We start from the raw sequence: 19523 nt of genomic DNA, 5'->3' as shown, positions 1-19523 counted from the left end.
ACGTGCCCAAAATTAAGAGTTCCCAAGGTTTTGTTTTTGGAGCCCCTCCCGTTGTAACAGAAAATCTCTGTAGGTATCCACTGGCACAGACAATACAATACCTCCCATTAAGACATGAGAGAGAAAACCCGGATCAAAGGCCCCCAAGCCTATCAACTAAAAAAGGTGTTTAAATGAAAAAGCCTGTTTAAGAAAAAACTGCAAGAGGACCATGGCACCGAGATTTTAAAGTTACTGAAGTTTGGAAAAACGTGCTATAGTAAGTTTTTCTATTTTGGTTTTGCCCAGTTGTAAGAAATCATCATATTGTTAAGTCATTGCAGTACTCAAAGAAAGCGGTTTTGCAGAACAGTTGTTAGAAGACCCTGAAAACCCCATTTGTGAGATCTCAATTAAACCATCTTTATTTAGGAATCCCTGAAATTCTCTAGCATGTAACTCCCAGAGGCCCGGCTTAATTAGAAAATTGATCATGGGAAAACTTCTTAAAATGTAGGCTCCTAATCATAGCGTTCCTGTTATCATCTTTTGCCAAAGATCCATTCCTCACAGGGAGTTGTTTCTTCTTCCCCCTTTAGCCCTGTATTATTCCACTCGCAATATTTTTAACCTGTAAATAATTACAGAAGGTAAAGGTAACTTAAATGCACTGTAACAGAAAATAGTAAGACAAATTTGATCAGAGGCAGAAAATACAGTAAAAGTGAAAGCTGTTGTACAACCGTACGGAGATGACACACTCGTATCCAGCACGCTGCTGAAAGATACTAATTATGCCTCTGGCAAAGGGCATACAGGCTCCTTCAAAGAAGCTATTTAAAGATAAGAACACTGCAGATAAACACTTCAGAGATATCTGTGCTATTCCCTTCCTTCTTGTGTTGGAAATTCTAGGTCACAATTAAAAATAAAATAAAATAAAATAATAGAAAGCAGGGAAGCCTTGTCAAGTCTGGTCAGTGAGATGTATTCCAGGGTGCTCAGATATTCATCAACTGTTACAGCTTTTTCATTCTGCTCCGCTTACCTTTAAAGAAATAATTAGTACATTGTATTATCAAATCAAGGGTTCAAAAAACAAACTAATTAAAAATACGTCTAAAGCCCCTAGCATTATGGATAATGAAACCAAGCAGGTCATCTTGGTTAAATTATCTCCCTTTGAAATTACAGGATGCTAAAAAATAAATAAATGAATAAAAGTAATTTGAATCATTAGATTTTCTGAAACATAGGAGAAGGCTAGGTATATGGGAATCCTTTTCCTAAATATAAGGCCTTACACACATCAAAGGTCTTTTCTCCACATCATTACGTGATAGTACTGCTCCATCGCTCACAGAATTCAGCTGCTGCCGCTTAAAATACACACCACACCACCCCTCCAGAATACTGAAGAGTGAACTTCTAGCAGTGACCTGGATTTTTTAATTTCTCTGTATAAAAATAGAAAATGAAAGTGAATATTGACATGGTTCTGCAAATTTACAGCATGCTTCTGCCACTGCCACTGGGTGCAGAGGGACAAGGACAGAGACATGACCACAGAGCTGCTTTCGCATTGGTCCTGGAGAAGACTCCCTTGCTGAAGAAAAGCTTTGACCATGAATGCAGGGACTATATCATCAGAGCATTTTTAAGGACTAGGACCTAGGAGAGTCCCAACTCTAAAAAAGATTTAAAAAAAAAAAAAAATCAAAAAAACCAACCAAACAAAAAAAACCCAACGCAAACCAAACCACAAACAAATACACATACACAAACATGGGGATTTACTGTCCTGGATCATATCGCTACCATGCTTACTACTAAACAACTTTCAAAGTTCTGTGCTTTTATTTTCTATGTAATTGTGTGTCGCATTTCATTATGAAAGTGCAAATTGCCAGGGCTGGACAGACATATCTGGACAGAAATCAGAAAAACCACTTCCCACCATGCAAGCAATTTTGGATCCCTCAACACTTCAATAAATAATAGCACAGAGGTTCAAAACCAAAACAAACCCCTTCCAAAAAATCACAAGTCTTCCCCGCGCAGAGTTTAAGTAAGCTGCTGGCTCTTCCCTCTCCAGGCTCACTGGGTACCACCAGAAGAGCAAGACCAAACTACACCTGTCAGTGCCCTGGAAGACCACTTGTGGGACCTTTCTGGAGCTGAATGTACCAGCATGTTGCTACAGGTACTCCCTGCAAGCATATTAAGAAACAGCTTCTGCCTCCTTCTTTCCAATGGGCACATCAAGAGGGACCACCACCACCTGGAGCTAAACCACCTGAGGGACCAAACGGGCACAATCTCAGGCAGCCAGGGCCTCCTGAAGGACACAGCAGTTCAAATGCCAAACCATGATAATCACAATGTCAACAACCCCACTGTCTCCCCATCCAAGCCACAGCTGTCCTCCTGCTCCTCCACAGAAAAGCATCCAGGTAGCAGATGTACAAGAAGATTGTCCCCCACCCCCCAATTTTTACTGTCTCTTCTCAGGCTTTATACGGGGGTGATGGAACAACAAGCTTGTGGAGGTGCTGAAACAGAGAGCTGAGAGCTTCCCCTTTCTGCTTTTCATCAGCCTGTTTAAGCAGACCAAGAACATGCCGTGTGTGGCACTCAGAGCAGATTTTCCCTCGTGGTTTTTAATATAATTGTAATCGGGATCTTGCCGTCGGAACGCACGTGTTGTCTGAAATATGTGAGTACTCCTGCATACTGAAGAAATTAGGAATGAATTGCAAGTTCTTAATTGACAGTACAAAACATCAATTATTCTACAGATGAATAACAAAGAAAATTACAGGTGCAAGAGCTAAACAGCCACTGATTAAAAAAAAAAAAAAAAAAAACACACACAACCAAACCCTCTGAACGAAGCACTGGAATAGGACAAAAGTACCCATGCTTCCCATTTGCATTGTTAAGGCAAAATGCTAAGAGACAGAAGGAAATAAAAATGGAGATAAGTCACATCCCCACACAGGTTGCCTTTCTTTGAGTGCAAGTGCCTTCAAAGCTATAAATAACACATGCTTAGTTAGCAAGTAGTGGAAACAAGTGTGTGAATGCAGCCATGTGTGCTCACACACATACACACATACACCCCCCCACCATCTGAATTTTCCCACCAACAACTGTGGCAGTTGGCCCAGATCACAGCAGTGACATGCTGCCAACAGACTGATCAACCTCACAGCAGACTAAATTAGAAATACATTTCCACAGATTAAATTTCAGAGGGCTGTGATGCCACTTTAAACTCCATTAGATTCTGCTCCTCTCAATCCTTTAAGCAAACACAAAAGCTAGCAAACCACCCCCCTCCATCCCCTCCACCCACCCACTTTACCAGAAGTCCCAGCGGGATGGAGGCTCCATATTGGACCAGAGTCAAGACAGATGTATTAGCAACCAGTCTAAAGCTACCACTAGCCTAAAATCTCAAAGAAGAGAAGAAAAAAGAAATCAAACCATGCTGCATTATGGTGAGAAAGCCTCAGCAGAAAGCTACGGGTGGTGTTGACCAGTGCTGCTCATAGATGCAATGGAGTCCTCAGAACTGGAAAGGGGAACTCAAACACAAGCTTTGAAGGATTCAATCCACTAGGTAAGATTTTTGCAGACAAGCCCTATCTGTAATAAATGCATATCCTTTCAGCAGGTAATGGGACAAAACAACAGCAAGAAGCACTGTTCCAGCACATCAAGGATGGAGCAGTGACCAGCTAAGGGGCTGGGGGGGCACCTGCCAAAAGAGAAATATACCACAAGAGCCAATACGACACTTGGGAGATAGAACTGAAAAATGCTATCTTCAGTACATGATTTGGGACACAGGGCCATGGAAAGGCCCGCGAAAAATGACCACTCAGGTAAAGTCTCCTTCTTTAGCTTAATCTGGACAGTCAGCTCTATCTCACGCTAAGGTCCCCAAGTCTGACACACAGGATTGCGGACACACACCAGTGATCCTCCCCCCCCAACATACAGCTCCAGCCAGGCTCAGAGACCTCTTACTGTGAGACAATGCAGGTCTCCTGCCTTGCAACTTCAGATGCCTCATCTGCGCTTGGGTTGCAGAGTGGAGGAGCTCACCTGTTTTATGACTATGGGAACAATCCCATTGAGGCAGCTAAGAACAACGGCAACCCCTGCACCAACTGTCAGATGAAAAGCCTCACTCAGATTGAACAATAAAGGCCAGTGAGTAGGTAGAGAACGGGAATTTCCAACCAGATTTCTCCTCTTGCAGGAACAAGTACTTAGGCAAGTTAAGCACTTCTTAAGTTTATAGTCAGACAAAACAAAGGAGGATGGGGAGGACTCGGGAGATAGACAAAAACCCATTCAAGGATAACAGAGTGCTAAGCATAAAAGAAATTTCCTTTTGCACTGTTACCGGCCTCATTTTATAGTCTTTACAGCCATGAACTCGAATGCTCCTGCTGCAGCTACAGTCAAATTGCTCAGAGTTGAAACACATGCAATATATTCAAGTGTAGCACCAGTACATTTGTCTAGCTACTATTCAGTGTGTGGTGCTATGGCTTGTTCCTTGAATGAGACTGTTCCCCTAGGCTGCTGCGAGACTCCTACCTCGAAGACAGAGGAAAGTGAGAAAATCTTCTGTCTTGGGCTTCCTTTTGGAGAGGTCAGAAATCTGAGTGGCGGGAGGGGGTAACAATGGCTCCACTATCTTTATTGGAGTTGTGCTGGGACTGTTTGGCTGGGACTGAGCAAACTTCCTTTGTGCTTGCAGCCTTGGCCTGTGGAAACAAGAGCATATCAGAAGCATGTTAGGCAGAACTTGCAGGACAGATGTCAGAACATAAAAATTCACTGTTAAAAAAAAAAAACAAAAACCACAAAAAAAGACAGACCCAAATCCATCTCCCACCAATATCATATCCCTACCTGGGTCAACCGCGAAGACAGTATTTTATTTGCTTTACCCTTCGGTATCTTCTGCGGCAATTTGGAAAACCAGAAAGGGAACATCTTGACTATAAAATCTGTGACTACTGTTTCATATGTTCCAAGTATTTTCTTGCACACCATACAATTACAGCTTACCATTCACTTATTTGGAAACTAAATCTGTATGTCTCTTTTTTTTTTAAAGTGTTAGCATTCTTTGCATCTTGTTTTTAATTAATTTACAAATTAGGTTTATTTTAGCCCCATTAAAGTTTTAATTTATTCCAATCTGCTAGAATCTCATTTATACGGTAAAATATATATTAATAGATAAGGTATTTATGTTAGTGCTCAGTTCTTCAAAAACAAATCAAAACCTTTAGGGAAAGATAATTCTGACAGGGAAGATATCAGGTAAAAGTGGCCTTTTCCCTTGGCCACAGCCTAGAAGACAGTAAGCAAGGAGGTCCGTTAACGTGGGGGTTATAGTATTTGTGACAAATTTGTAAGAATGAAGGACATGCATGGAGCAAGTTTGTCATAGTCCTGGTACTGGGCTATGGACTGACACACTCTGGTAAATTTTAGAGCATGCCTGGGTACAGCTGTAGGAAATGAACGGGATGCAGGTGGTTTTGGCAGTCAGGCTGCAAATTATTTCAAGCCTATCTGAAGGCTCTGATTAACTGCTAGGTGGCAATGAATATGATTTTCTTTAATACGTCTAGAACGCAAATTGGTATTAGGGAAAGCGCTTTGGGGCAGGACAGATACCCGGAGGGGGTCTCACTGGGAACCTGACTTGGCTCAGCATTTAAGAACATGCTAATTTCTCACTTAAGCAACTGGGATTCTAATTATGATCTTTATTATAGCTTCAAAAAGGAGAGAAGCTACTGAAAGAACTTAAAATCTCATTGAGAAAGGATGCAATTTTATGTCATTTTCTTCCCTAATAGCAGAGTATTTACATAATGTCAAACTGAAACACGAATCAGTAACACTGAAGGAAAAGCCAGGTCTTGTCACTCTAAAGCAGGTTTAACTGTTATGACTTAAGGAAAGCACAGTTATCGTTCAGTGTGGATGAAACACGTAATTGGCAAACCTCTTCATTTGCGTGGCTATTAAACTTAAATAGTTGGATAAGAAGAGGTTTGTTACTGTATTTTAAACTTCCACAATTTTGTGGCTAAAATAGAAAAAAAAAAAAAATATTGAAGATCACAGCTGTGTTTGTATACATAGTTACATGTCTCCTAATGACAACAGAGAACAAAAGTAGCATCAGCAATTTTCTCCCAAAACTCCACATAAAATTGTCCATGTCCTCACCATCTCAACTCCTACCCTCCCAAACAACAAAAACCACCAGCCATTATTGCTGCTTATTTTCATCTCCTTAATGGCAAATATCGCAAGGTGTTTATAATTTTCTTTTATCACGGTGCTTCTAATTCCTGAACTGGAACTAAAAGACAATTAACACACATATTCCCTCATATCTATGAACAATTATCTTTCCAGAATGAAAGTGTTGTATAGATCTGCCTGTATATTCTCAAAATTACTCAGATTGCCTTGCAAAGCTCTATTTCTTCAAGCAGACGGAGGACTCCTGCACAGGATGAATGTGATTTCAATTTCAACCAACTACATTTCTATCACCAAAACCACACATGAGGCCAGAGAAACGTGCTTTGTGTTGGCTTTTGTTCTGCACAAAACGTATGCTCTCTTGCCAAAAAACAGACTATAAAGGTTAGCAAGCAACCCTGCCTGCTGCTCTCAGCTGCATAGCGATTTTTCCCCATCTATGTGCTTCTTCAGCTTGGCTGTTAAAAACATACGCTATCCACTCACTGCATCTCTGAAACTCCCTACTCAAATCTCATGTGATCAAAGATAAGCAGCGAGGAGGACTTCACAACCACCACCACCCCAAAAAGTAAAGGTTAAGCCTGTTTCATGGTTCAAAATTAACCCTTTGCAGCAAGGATCGGCCAGGGCTGTTTGCAGCTTCCCTATTATCAGTCCCCAGAGCACTGAAAGAGGATTAGGGAATGACTTGAAGTTCGGCATAGACATGAAATGAATTAGTGAATTGAAAGTACTTTTGGTTCGGTCTGTCTTTGCAAATACACTCTCCGCTAGCCATCCTTTCCCAGTACAAACAATTCCCCACTCGTTTTGCTTGCCCGCTTCCTGCACGGCACACAGCCTGGCCTGGCAGCATCACTGGCTCTTCACTACCCATCACGTTCCCGCAGTGCCCTCCGTTTCTGTGTGGACAGCAAAAATGCCAAACCTTCCCTCCACCCAGCTTCAGGCTATGACCGTGAACGTTTGCCGCTTCCTGGGGAGACGGTGGAGACTTGCTGCTGTATCTCAGATGTGTCTGAGACGCTTCTCCTCTCACACCTCTGTAGATGTTTTCTGTACTTTCTGCTGCTTGGTTTGAACTCATCAGTGCCACAAAAACAGGCCTGCTCCTTATGAAATACCCGTTTTTTATTAAAACCCGGAGCAGTTACAGGTGTAAGCATCACCAATTCTATTTATGAACGCTAGTAAATGAAGACACCCTTTTGTGACAGCAGCATCCTTTAGGTTTCTGCAACTACTGTTCCTTGCATGGAGAGGCATGTGCTCCACAGGCTTCTATCTACTTCAGTGCCTGAGGGTGTACAGAGTGAGCCACGAGCAAGAAACAAGCTATTCCACAGCTACAACACATCAAGATGAGGCATCCAGGTAAGGAAACAAAAGCCAAGCTTTTAAGCAGCCTTTGCTCCAGATTTGCGTAAAGATGACCGGTTTCAAAGGTGGGCCAGCAAAGGAAAAACATACACATTTCAAAACACGAGCAACAACTTAAAACTGTTTCCTTGTGAAGGAGTGTATGAATCTTAATAACCTCATATGTCCCCATGAAAACCTCTAGAAGCATAAAACCAATTATTTCGGGTACGGTTTCACATTACACTTAATCCAATATAAGTGTGAAGCTGCTGCCAAAAAAGGAGGTTACATCAGATCAAGCATAGCAGCCCGTTGTACTCACTTACCCACCACTTCTGAGCAAGGCAGAATAGGTAAGGAAGTGATAAAAGTGCTCAGAAAAACCTTTTGTGTGTAATAAACACATAATACCACCAGTATGGCTTTGCTCTTTGCTTGTTAATGCAACGATTTCTGCTGGAATGACCTATTTAGCATGCATTTGGCAACAGAAAACAGATTGGCATGACTGGCAAAAAGAACAACAAAAATCCTGTTTGCATCCCCAAAATAAACTGCTCGCTCTGTCCTCATCGAAAGGGTATACCCTACATAAGGGTTGCAAATATGCAAACAGAAAAAACTTTGTGAGAAGGAAAAGGACGAGGGAAGAACTCAAAGTAATACCACATCTAAACATCATGCAAACACCCAACAGCAGCCAGAAATATCCAGACTATTTAAAAATAAGTAGTAATTCCCCTTCTCTCAACAGAATGTTATTTTCCTTCTACTGCTTTTGAGAGACTTTAAACACTTAGCTATGACACGAGGTCCAAAAAAGCCTCAAGCTTAAGGAAGCCTCACCTCCCTTTTGGTATGCTTCTCATCTACTGAACTGACTGTTTAGGTCCAAGACAGAGCATTACAGCCAGAGACTAAAACTCCACTAGAAAAATATCTCAGGTGTACAAACTCAGACTAGGCTGGAAAACATTTCTCTCCAACACAAAATATACTTTTTGAAGCTTTTCTAGACTGGAATTTATTTTTAGTTGAATATTTTAAGCAAATTGCATTCTTTAGACTCAAAACACTACAGTTTGCATTAGCTAAAAATACTTCAGAAATGTCTTTTAAAATAGAATAACCTAATACCATTCCTTCAGCTTATAGAAAAAGAACACGTTTAGGAAGAAAATACATACTACACAAAGGTGGTCTTTTCTTTGCAAAGCAAAGGTCAAGCTAGTAATACCAGTCTGCAGTAAATTTAGTAAACATTAATACTCTAGACAACAGCACATGCTGTTAGCAACAAACCAAGTATTAAATTATCAGTATGCAAGATTTAGTTGTACATCAGTACAAAACTCCGACTATTTTAATTTTATTACTCCGTAACTCCTAAGTGAAAGCAAAGCATAAGTACTATAAAACATGCACAAAGAACAATATGCACAATTTAATTGATAATATATATGTATTCATACTAATCTATTTATAATAAATTCTGGGGTTGAGAGGCTGTCCTTGTATCTAAGCATCTCAACTGGGAAGAGACTTGCAAAACAATCTTTCTCAAACATTCTCTAATCTCCAGCAATCTGCAGGTTTTCACAAAGCTTCCTGCTTGTTATACACTACAATATTTGCTTGCTGTTTGGTCCCACAACCTTTTGCTTACTCCTTGAACTTCACGTTTGCCCTCATTGTTTTCTGCTTTTCTGTGACCTGATGTTTGGGGGTTTTTTGGGTTTGGTTTGTTTGTGTTTTTTTTTTGTTGTTGTTGTTTTGGTTTTTTTTGTTTTGTTTTTTGTTTGGTTTTTTTTTTAATAACAGCCCCACTGGAGTTAAGATTTCCTATATAGGAAACAGTAGCTTAGGTATCTGCTTGAGTATCAGTGTTTCATGATTAATTCCCATTTTCCTTTTCAATGCAGTTTTTCACTTTCTGACCTGCTAACAAGAAGCTAAAACAAAGAAATCTATGCCTCGGTCTTTTTAAGAGCAGCATTGGTATTTGGTTACTTTGTAGTTTCTCAGGAGGAGAAGTGAGGAAAGCAATGTAAGTATTTGCAGATACTTACCTTTATCACATTAAAATCGCTACTATTAACTAGCGGCAATCAGCTAGTATAAATTTTCACTAAACACTGCGTAGATAGTTAGGAATACAGACCCGCTTAGTGCCTGATCTAAGGCTAGCTGTTGAGGAACCATCCTCTATCAAAACACATCTTTAAAACAGGGAGAGTTTGGGTTTCTTGTTATTGCTCAATTAAGCTTTGCAGCTCCCATATCTCTTTCAGTATTACACCTTTCAATCTGGGAAGCAGAAATTCAGTGCACCAAATATTCACTTTTTTCCATTCAGGGGTTTGTCCTTGCACGGATAAAGCTGAGCTAATTTCTGTGGAATCTTTCCCCTATTGCTGTCTCAGCCTGACCATCCCATACAGCTACACACAGTCACCGCTAAACATTTCGGCTGTCCTTCCATCAGCTGCTAGCACCCATTACATGGAGGGCTCTGACACGGACAGGCGCTCCACCTCACCAATTTTTGCCTTTGTGCTGACCACTCTGTGCTAATATCATTATAGTTTCCCCTCTACCATGTACCTGGCTTATTTATTTCCTTACTATGACATTCTGCTGGCTTGGTGAAACAGTTATCTCTTGAGTTTTACTTGTTCCTAGCCTGATCTAGATCAGGTTTGAAGCACGCCATCTTTTGTTCCCATCAGAGCCGATACGCAATTTACACGTTCGGTTTAATTGCACTGTACAACATGACACTTGATCTAGCACACGAACATGCCTGTATGCAAAGATTCGTTTGTGTGTGCAGCTTCGTTTATTAAGGCAAACGTACATGAAAGTGATAGGCTGTAGATATGTTCTGGCCTCATTAAAAAAAAAAAAGTAATTTAGGCTTTAATAACCAGGCGTCTGCTGCAGATCAGATGATTATCAAGTGCGTAATTTCCAGCTCAAACAAAATCAACCATGTGACAGGCACTTCTAGGCAAGCCCAAGGTGAGCATGCAAAAGTTGGTCCTGGAGGTATCATTCTTCACACGACAACTGGGAAATCCTTATCACTATTGCATGTGCCAACTGGAAGCACAGCTAAGCTATATTTCACCCTTTCACTCCTGAGAACAAGCCAGTACATTCCCTCCAAATAGTAACCTTCTAGAGGATCACCAGTTTGTGAGGAAAGGTGTCCAGAATTCAAACCAACAAGTTGTCTACATCAACACTGCCAAAACTTTAATTTAACGATTTTTTTCCCCCCCAACTGTGAGGGTAAATGTTACTTGGATAACCAAAAAAAATGGGGGGGGGGGGGGGGGGGGGGAATTTGCCTTCGGACTACAAGGAGATCTTGTTGGCTTTTCCCTGGAGTACACTTGAGCGTTAGCTCTGGTAGTACTAGGCAGCGTTTCTATGTGTATGAATTCACATTCCACTGCAACCACTGTGTCCCAAGTATACAACATCAGGCAAATAAATGGCACCACACCAAGAGCAGAAAGCAGGCATACAAAGGAGTCCTTTGAACTGTATTTCCTCTTCCACATCCCCTTAAGCTTCTGGGGTAGTATTTTCTCCCTATTTCAGTGGTATCTGTTGCTCATTTCAACAACATGCCAGCTTGGTCGCTACTGCCAGCAAGTCTGCGGTAGTGGAAATTGAAATTCAGTGATCATCTATGTCTCCACACCTGTTTGCACCAGGAAGGAACTATAGGGTAAGAGACCTGGTCACTCCCATCCACGTAGACACCATGTGCAGGTAACCAGTGCAAAGCTTGTGGTCACTCTAAGATGTGACTCCTTCAAAATGACTTGCAAAATCATGTAATCCAAGGCACAATCCAGATCTGTATTACTAGGTAAGAGTATAATTCTTAAACCTGTTATCTGGTTAGAAGAATCTGGGTTAATTTTCAGTGAAGAAAACTTTCCAGTAAGGTGGAATGCAACACTTTTCAGAAGTTACTTTTACTGCGCCTTTTATTCACTCACTCTTCTTTACCTTCTACGGTCCAAAAATTTAAAATTGGGCCTAAATTAATAATATAATTTCAAACCAGCCTTAAATTCTCAAGTGAACACATCAAAGTAAAGTGCTAAACTCACCTCCATTCAGTCCTTGATTGTTGAGCTTAACGGGGCACATTTCCATAACTAACACTTCTTGCTCTAAACCTTTAGCTACAATGAATGGATGCACATGTTCCTTTGGTGGTTTTTTTGTTGTTGATGTTTGTTTTAAATGGGAAAGAGTTGGGTTGTTTTAAATGGGAAACAGTTGGGTTTCTGAGAACCTCCACTCCTGCAAACAATGGAAAGGTGCTTGGGAACATTTAACAAATGATAGTTGAGCTAAATCATATGCTTAATGACTAGTTCAAAGTACAGCTGGCAACTTAAACTTGTTTGCTAAAAACTGCTCAAATTATCATGAATTCTGGAATCGCCTATTTTTCCTGACCATGCTCACTGATCACTGATCAGGTATTTGCAGTCTCCGAAACTGCCTCACTTCATGCAGCTTAGCAGGGACATTTTCACCTGCTAAGTGAAATAGCTGGCTGTTAAAACAACGTACAAGACAGCCTTGGCCAAAGCGGGAGTTCTTAAAAGCCGCTGGACACTGTTTACTACCCCCCACTACACTAACTGTGGAGGAACTGGACAACTCGAGCCACCATATACAAGCCTCACATATACTTCACCTCACACATAGGAGCAGTCACAATGACATAGGAATGCAGACCTTGCCTGCTAGACTGAGGTCCATACTAGATGGTATAGAAGAATTTGTGGAAAACTAACACTGCATTCACATTTCAGCTATGGATCCAGGCAGTTCAGGTGTTTCAGTGGTATAGATAACTTTGAAAGGGATGAATCACACTGGGTACTAAATACCCTGGGTTTTTGTCCTGAAACATCCACAGCGGACAGGAAATTTTGATGCTGCCCTGATGTAGCAGTAGGATTTCCCAGTGTGAATTTGAGTCTCCTCCATAGACCTCAGGATACACAGAAGTAAAGAGCAACAAGGAACAACCCCCCAAAAATGAAAGTGTAATTAGTCAAGCTTGCAGCCCTTCTCCAGGAACATGGGTCTCCTCTCATCCTACTGCTGCAACTGGTTTTAGTTGGACCTGATGCAGGAACAGTCAATGCTTATCACACACAATTTGCAGCACTGCAGCGCTGTACACAGGGTTGCAAGCTCTCGTTATGTTCAGACTAAAACAGGACCCTGAGTTACCAAGGTGTAACTCCAGCACAATACGATTACGAAACCACACATCTACCTTCAAGCATCTCAACGATGGGATGCTTCCAGCCCAGCCTTCAGCAGCTGTAGAAAAGTTGATTTAGATTTAAGTACATTAATTACTACCAAATACTCGAACACTTCCACCCATCCCATGTGCTGTGGCAAGCACAGGAGGTTTTATCAGCTGCCTGCCAGGGAGAAGGAGCAGTGGTAGCATGACCAAATGAGGATATGGCAGCTGAATGAAGCTCCCAAGAAGCTGCTTTCCTACAGTACCTGCCTTTGTTTTCTCATCACACTATAGCAACCGTCCTACAGACTGCCCATAAATCCAGGTCCAAAGGCTTATTCCTCTGTAAGTGTAGGGTCTGGACAATCTATTTCAGCAAGACAGTGGCTCTCTTACATCCACTTTCTCCAGGATTGTCCCACCTGAGATTGAACAGGAATTTTTTTCTCCTCCTTATGGGCATGTGGTGAGCTGTACATGGCAATAGATGGCAGAAGAGATCCTTCTGAATACTAGAGACAGGTGGTGCCACCCTTCCTTTGTCCTGCAATGGTTCTTAAAAATTCCCATTTTGGAGTAGCTTCATGGGAATCTAACAACAACACTGCAGAGACTTCACTGTAGGCCCTACAACGCTCCTTCCAAGGTCCTGGTTATTGCTGACACCTTCACCACCACAGCCAACAGCATTCAATTAGGCAAGCTCAGATATGCTCACACAAGCTACAAATGTGCATAGTAATGCAAAAGCATTCCCACCGAGAAGGGACAAGAGACTGGAATGTAGGGCAGCAGTCTGTTTTGGAGGGGGCTGTGTCTTAGATACATCCCCCTCCTTGCTGTTCATCAGGCTATGCATGCTGCAGAGATTGCTCACTAGAGACAGCTTATGATACTAGAAAAGACAGGCAAGTTAACTCTACGGGACTAAGTTACAGTGGGAGTCACCACATTAGTGCAGATCAGTACTGAGTGCCATTTGATGAGCACTTATTTCAGCAGTACCCATCAGCTTCAACAGCTTCCGACTCCTCCCCGCGCTCCCTCCTGTACAGTTTGCTTCTGCTCCCGTGACACGGTCTGGAGCCATTCTTCTTCTGCAGCATTTCTCATCTACATCTGCTACTTGGTTCTCTTCACCTGGGTGCCCCACAAGCTGCCTACCAAGCACAGCTGAGCATGGATACCTACAGAAGTGTACGGCAAATGGAGACTTGGGTTATCGGTCCCTCCCTCCAGAAACAGGCGCTCTCCCTCTTTTCTGGTAGAGTGACCCAAGAGTGACTCTATTTCTGGATAGAGTGACCCAAGACTCCTACTTCTCCGCTTAAGCCAAACCCACCACCCCATACCAGCAAGTTCTACGGGAAGCACATCACCAAGTAGTGACTTTAGGCTAGGCCTGCCATTTTGTGCCATGCTGTTGCACAGAGAAGAGCATCACCACATGTGAGAAAATTAAAATGCAAAACCAGGGCAGCATAAAAAAAAAAAAAAAAGGAACTTGTTCACATTTGCTTGCTTTTTAATAATCATTAGCAGATGTCTGAGCAAGTATTATGTCCTGATAAACTCTTCTTCAAGGAGAAGCCTACAAAAATGCATTTTTTTTAATCTTAAACCCTGTCCCTTGTGCTGAAGGTAAACAAGGTGAACTCTACACTAACAAACACCTTCTGCACTGGAAGGAGGATGTAATTTCCAGTTCACTTGCACGGTCTCCACCTACTGGTAAAGAACCGGCAAAGTCCTGATGCCTGGACTGGCTGCAGATGGAAGAGCAAAGCAATCCTCCTATTTTTCTGATACTCAGTAAATAAAACCAGGGTGGGGAAGCCTAAAGGCACAAAATGGTCTCCCCTTTCACTTCACCTGCTCTACAATACCATCCTTCTGTCTGCATTGGATGACACGTAACAAGGACCTTGTTATCTACCACAGATATTTTTTTCAAAAGCCTTTTTGGCACTACAAAAAGATTTCCAACTCTACGGAAGAGAGCCTACAGAATGTTAAAATCTGCCCATTTTCATAAAACTTGAGCATTTCCCCCCTATTTAATTACACCGAAGTCAAAGCCACTTTTAGCAGAACACTCCGTGCAGCTTCAATATTCTTCTAGTATCATTTTCAGCATTCTCAGACATCGGAGGGACATCTGCAAAACCTGTTTACTTCCCAGTTCCCAACCAGGAGACATTAAACAAAACCAGCACAGTTTAGATGACATAGCTCCCCACTTCCTTACTCATGCGACGCCCTCCGGCACTACCCGAAACCCCAGTTCCTGATAAATTCAGTGCTGTCCTTTGTTCCATATTCCCCTTCAAAACTGTTGCAGATTCAGACTGAATGGTGAATGATATGCCAAATAATACCAAACATATCAGCAGCTCCCTCCCTAGTAATCTGACCAACTGCTAAAACTCAAGAGGATGCAATATCAAAGCCGTGCAACTGAAGGAAAATTCTTTTTTCCCTTTGAGCAGCCTTTTGCAATTGTGCTCTTTAAAAAAAAAAAAAGTAGTTATTTTACAGATCATTTCATTCTTGTTTTCCAATCTCAGAAACATGTCAGAAAGACATGTTTACCTCAACTCTTGCAATCTTTCAGCCTCACCCTAAAAGCAACTTGCACCAGCCAGAAAGCCAGAGATTACTTCTGGCAGAGATGTCAGAAGTAACAGTGTATGGATCACTTTAGCCATCATCTGAATGGCTGAAAAACTTCCTGTTCAATTAAGTCCTCCATTAATCCCTACCATTTGAATAAAATTTTCCATCTGCTGGCAGGAAGTGATAAAAGTCACACGGTCAGTAAGTTGTGGGCATTTTAACCTCTTGCAGAGGTTGCAGCTTGCAATTTAACCACCCCTGAAACCAGATATCTGCACTTCCCATAGGGCCAGCCTTTCGAAGGCTCCTCTACCATCTGGCTATTACCAGGGACTCAACATGTCTCTTGTAAAACTACAACATTTAGACACACAGTGAGGAAAAAAATAAAGAGACACAAGACATCCTATATCTGCTGCAGAAAAGTGATCACTTTTGCATAAAACACCTATCAATCACATTCACCGTTTTGCCAAGAAAGATTACTACACCCAAAGAGGGGGCGGAGGGGGGGGATAAAAGGATAAAATAAACATCAGTATATTCCATGATGTTAAACTTGTACTATCCTTATATAATTCTGAAGGTAAAAAACTTTAGCAGGTCCCATCTGCCCTTCTTGGTCTCTTCTCTTTTCCTACACCATTGTAATTTTTTGCATTAAGTTTCTCTTGGAAGCAAACCACAACCGTCTCCAGGCTTCCTCCCCAGGAGTCAAACAGCCCATTCTTGCAAGTCAATCAGGGAGACGCAGTCAATTGTCCCAGTAGCTCTGTTTGTGCCTTCTTTCAAGCCATGCCACATCCTGCTACCAGTCAAACTGGCCTGAAAAGGAAAGGGGCCATTCACCCTGCACCTCCTTTTTGAGGGATGCTAAATCCTATGAGTGGGGGCTGGCTGGACTGCCAGAGCATGCCGTCTTTCTCTTCCTCCTGAATGCCAGATAAAGTAGTCGGGAACTAATGATATGGACGGAAACTATGGTAACAATTCCTGTGCACCACAATCTATAGACTTCCCCACAGACTTACTTTCTTTATGTGCAGTAGTAGGTACTCAATACTCTTGCTTCTTGCCCCATGTGTCACACCCCCCTGCCCTGGGACACTCTGGTAAAAAGATAAGGTGCATATTAAACTCATGTTGGTACCAGGTAACCACAGGAAAAACACACACACAAAGTGTACGTACACACCATAGATTTGTCTGGGAAGTGACAAAAATACAGTCCCTCTGAGAAGGCTTTGTTCACAGAAGAGTGAGATTTATTAATGCTTTATCTTCCCTAACACCCTCCTTACTTTTACTCTTAGGATATGGTGGTACGTGGAGTGTGAGCAGCAGGATGTCTGACATTTCATGGTACAACCCAGACAAATTAAGAGCTTGCTGATGGTGGAAGGGAAAAGTTATGTTCCTTCTAGTCCTGCATCCCACTGAGGGCTCGCACCAGGAAGGGATGGGAACACACCGTCCAGGCAGGAGCAGGGCGAAGGGAGTGGGACCATACCTTTCTACAGCAGCAAACCACTGCATTGCCTCACCTGCATCTTTCTACCCTAAACGAGGGGCTCAGTTTGGTTTAAACTGATCTCAGCAAGGGCTGCTGCAGGAAAAAAAAGGTATGGTATATGTTCCTCCCTTCATCGCCAGACACATGTTCCTGCTCATGCCAGCACTAGAACTCCTGAGACCCCATAATCAGCTGGCTGAGGAAGTCAATCTAGCTGAAAATTAATTTATAGGTTGATTTTTTTCTTTGTTGGGTTGGGTTTCATAAGCACAGAAGTGCTGGTGTTGGCACAAAAGAGGTGGCAAGAACTCACGGGAGGGAAGGACTGCCTTTTCCAGTAGCAGCTTGCATTAAGATCACCCTAAGCTGACTGAGAAACACATTAGTTACTGAACTGTAAAATCTGAATGGAAAATTGTGGCAGCAATGCCAGTGTAGTCCCCTTTGCTGTCAACCCTTTTGCAGCAAGGAACCTAGTCTCCATGAAGATTTTGCAGCAAGAAAGCCAAATTTGGGTGGTGGTTTGGTTTTGGTTTTGTTTTTTTTTTCCCCCGTGATAACCTTGGCGGTTTTAAGGTTTTTGTTTTCTTTTTGAAGCAATGACAAGGTCCAATTTCCTGCAGTTCTGCCCCATGAGCAAATCACCCACCACTCTTCCCTGTGCTGTCATAAGCAAAGCCCCAGCTTACAAATACTTAAAATAGGAAGGAGAGGATGGCATCATCAGCGACACTGAGTGAAAGCCGGGCACTTGCTGATCTAGGTGCCCCATGGGTGAAGCATCCTGCTCGGTGGTGGCCGGCATGCTGGCTCACACTGGGCTCCTCTGGAAGTGTCACTGAGGTGTGGCTGCCCTGCCCTGGCCTGCACTGACTAGCTGTGTCTAGCCAGCATCTCCTGCCAGCGCTCATCCCAAGGGGACACCTGATGGAAAGAGTGAAGGAATGGCCCAGAGAGCAGCCCACTTGTAATTTCCAGGAACACATGCTTGTGACAACCTTAGGGTCACATTCAGTAGGTGTCTCCATTAGTCTAAACACACTCTGATAATTAATTTCATGCTTAGTGAGAAGACCATCTTTAGCCATTTTAACCTGCTGGTAACCTGCCCTGTGACAGGCAATGAGATACCTTCCTCTTACCACATTGCATTACAAACTCAACTTGGCACTTAAGTACTTCCCGCTGTATATGTACATACACACACCAGCCTGCTCTACACCTCTCACACCTAGTCTCAAGTGTGAGCTGAGACACTGAACCTCAAATATGATAGCCTCAGCGCACACCTTGCTTCTCGCTACATCCCAGCACTTTTATTTTATTTGCAACCTGATTCTCTGTAACAGATGGCATACCTAGGCTTAAACTCCTTCCCAGATCTGCATTTTTCACAGAGCCTCCTTGCAAGACAGAAGTTACCCCCATCTCTCCAGCTGCCCATGCCCATCTGTTGGACCTCACCGGAGTCAAGACTGCCTCCACCATAGCCCATCGATAGCGTTCGCTGGACCCTGTCACCTGTGGCTCCAGCTCTGGGGCACAGGAGGCCTCTCAGCAAGGAAATCCCACCTCACTAAGCAGTCTTGTAAATCTGACCAAAAAGGTCCAAAACCCTGTGGTGCTTCCCCATTGCCACCTCTCCTCCTTGACAGCACTGAGCCAACGTCTGGTCACTGATTTACCAGAAGTCCTCAGGAAAATCACTTGGCTTTCCTGTCTCCTTCCCAAGCTGAAATTAGATGTTGACCAAAGGAAGCCAGGCAGAAAGATTAAAATCCTATGAAAAATGGTGTGTGCCTGCACCCACGCATGTTTAAATCGGATGAGGACCCGAGGTCGGTTTGCCACATGGCCGTGCAATAGGTCACAGCAGAGTGCTCCCACTCAGGAGCGGCAAGAAATTGGCAATTACTTCAGCTGGGACTGCCAGTGAACATTTGATGAACTCTCGGCACCAGTTCATTTAGCTCTCAAAAGCCGTGCATCTGAAAGGCAATCGGTGAAAACGCCACGCGAAACCCCGCTGAAGAATGAAAGAAGTAAAATTGGAAAGAGCACTTGAGCAATAACGGAAAGCAGGCAATAAGGCCAGTAGCAATAAAGAAAGTAAAACATTGCAAGGGAGTGCAAGAGCCGTCAGTACGTTCACAAAAGTGGAAGTTACCTTAAAATAAAATGGAAATTCCGCAAGGACCAGACAACTGAGGAGAGAACGGCAATGCATCCGACAACATGCCTGATTAGAAAACTGCAGGAATCCGACAAAATACACTATCCTTTTCATACCCAGCCAACCACTGAGCCACAGGTAAACACATACGTGGAGGATTTCATAAAACCCCCGAGTATTTTCTCTATTTTAAATTATATTAATTATGGGTTCAGTAGCTAGGGATACTGTTCAAAGTAACAAACAAATGCAACCACAGTGGGTTGTGT

General features: G+C 42.6%; 1 protein-coding gene across 1 annotated transcript in view; it reads right to left on the bottom strand.

Moving 5' to 3' along the window:
* Positions 1 to 19523, bottom strand: part of JARID2 (jumonji and AT-rich interaction domain containing 2) — a 128827-nt gene that overhangs the window by 59425 nt on the left and 49879 nt on the right. Inside the window, exon 3 of the mRNA XM_082498987.1 lies at positions 4594 to 4763. The gene's annotated coding sequence lies outside the window, so the exon portion shown is untranslated. The remainder of the gene's footprint in view (positions 1 to 4593; positions 4764 to 19523) is intronic.

This window comes from Vanellus vanellus, assembly GCF_965231255.1.
Source record: "Vanellus vanellus genome assembly, chromosome: 2".
NCBI lineage: Eukaryota > Metazoa > Chordata > Aves > Charadriiformes > Charadriidae > Vanellus > Vanellus vanellus.
Note: the sequence above shows the minus strand (reverse complement) of the source record. Positions and strands in the feature narration are given on the sequence as shown.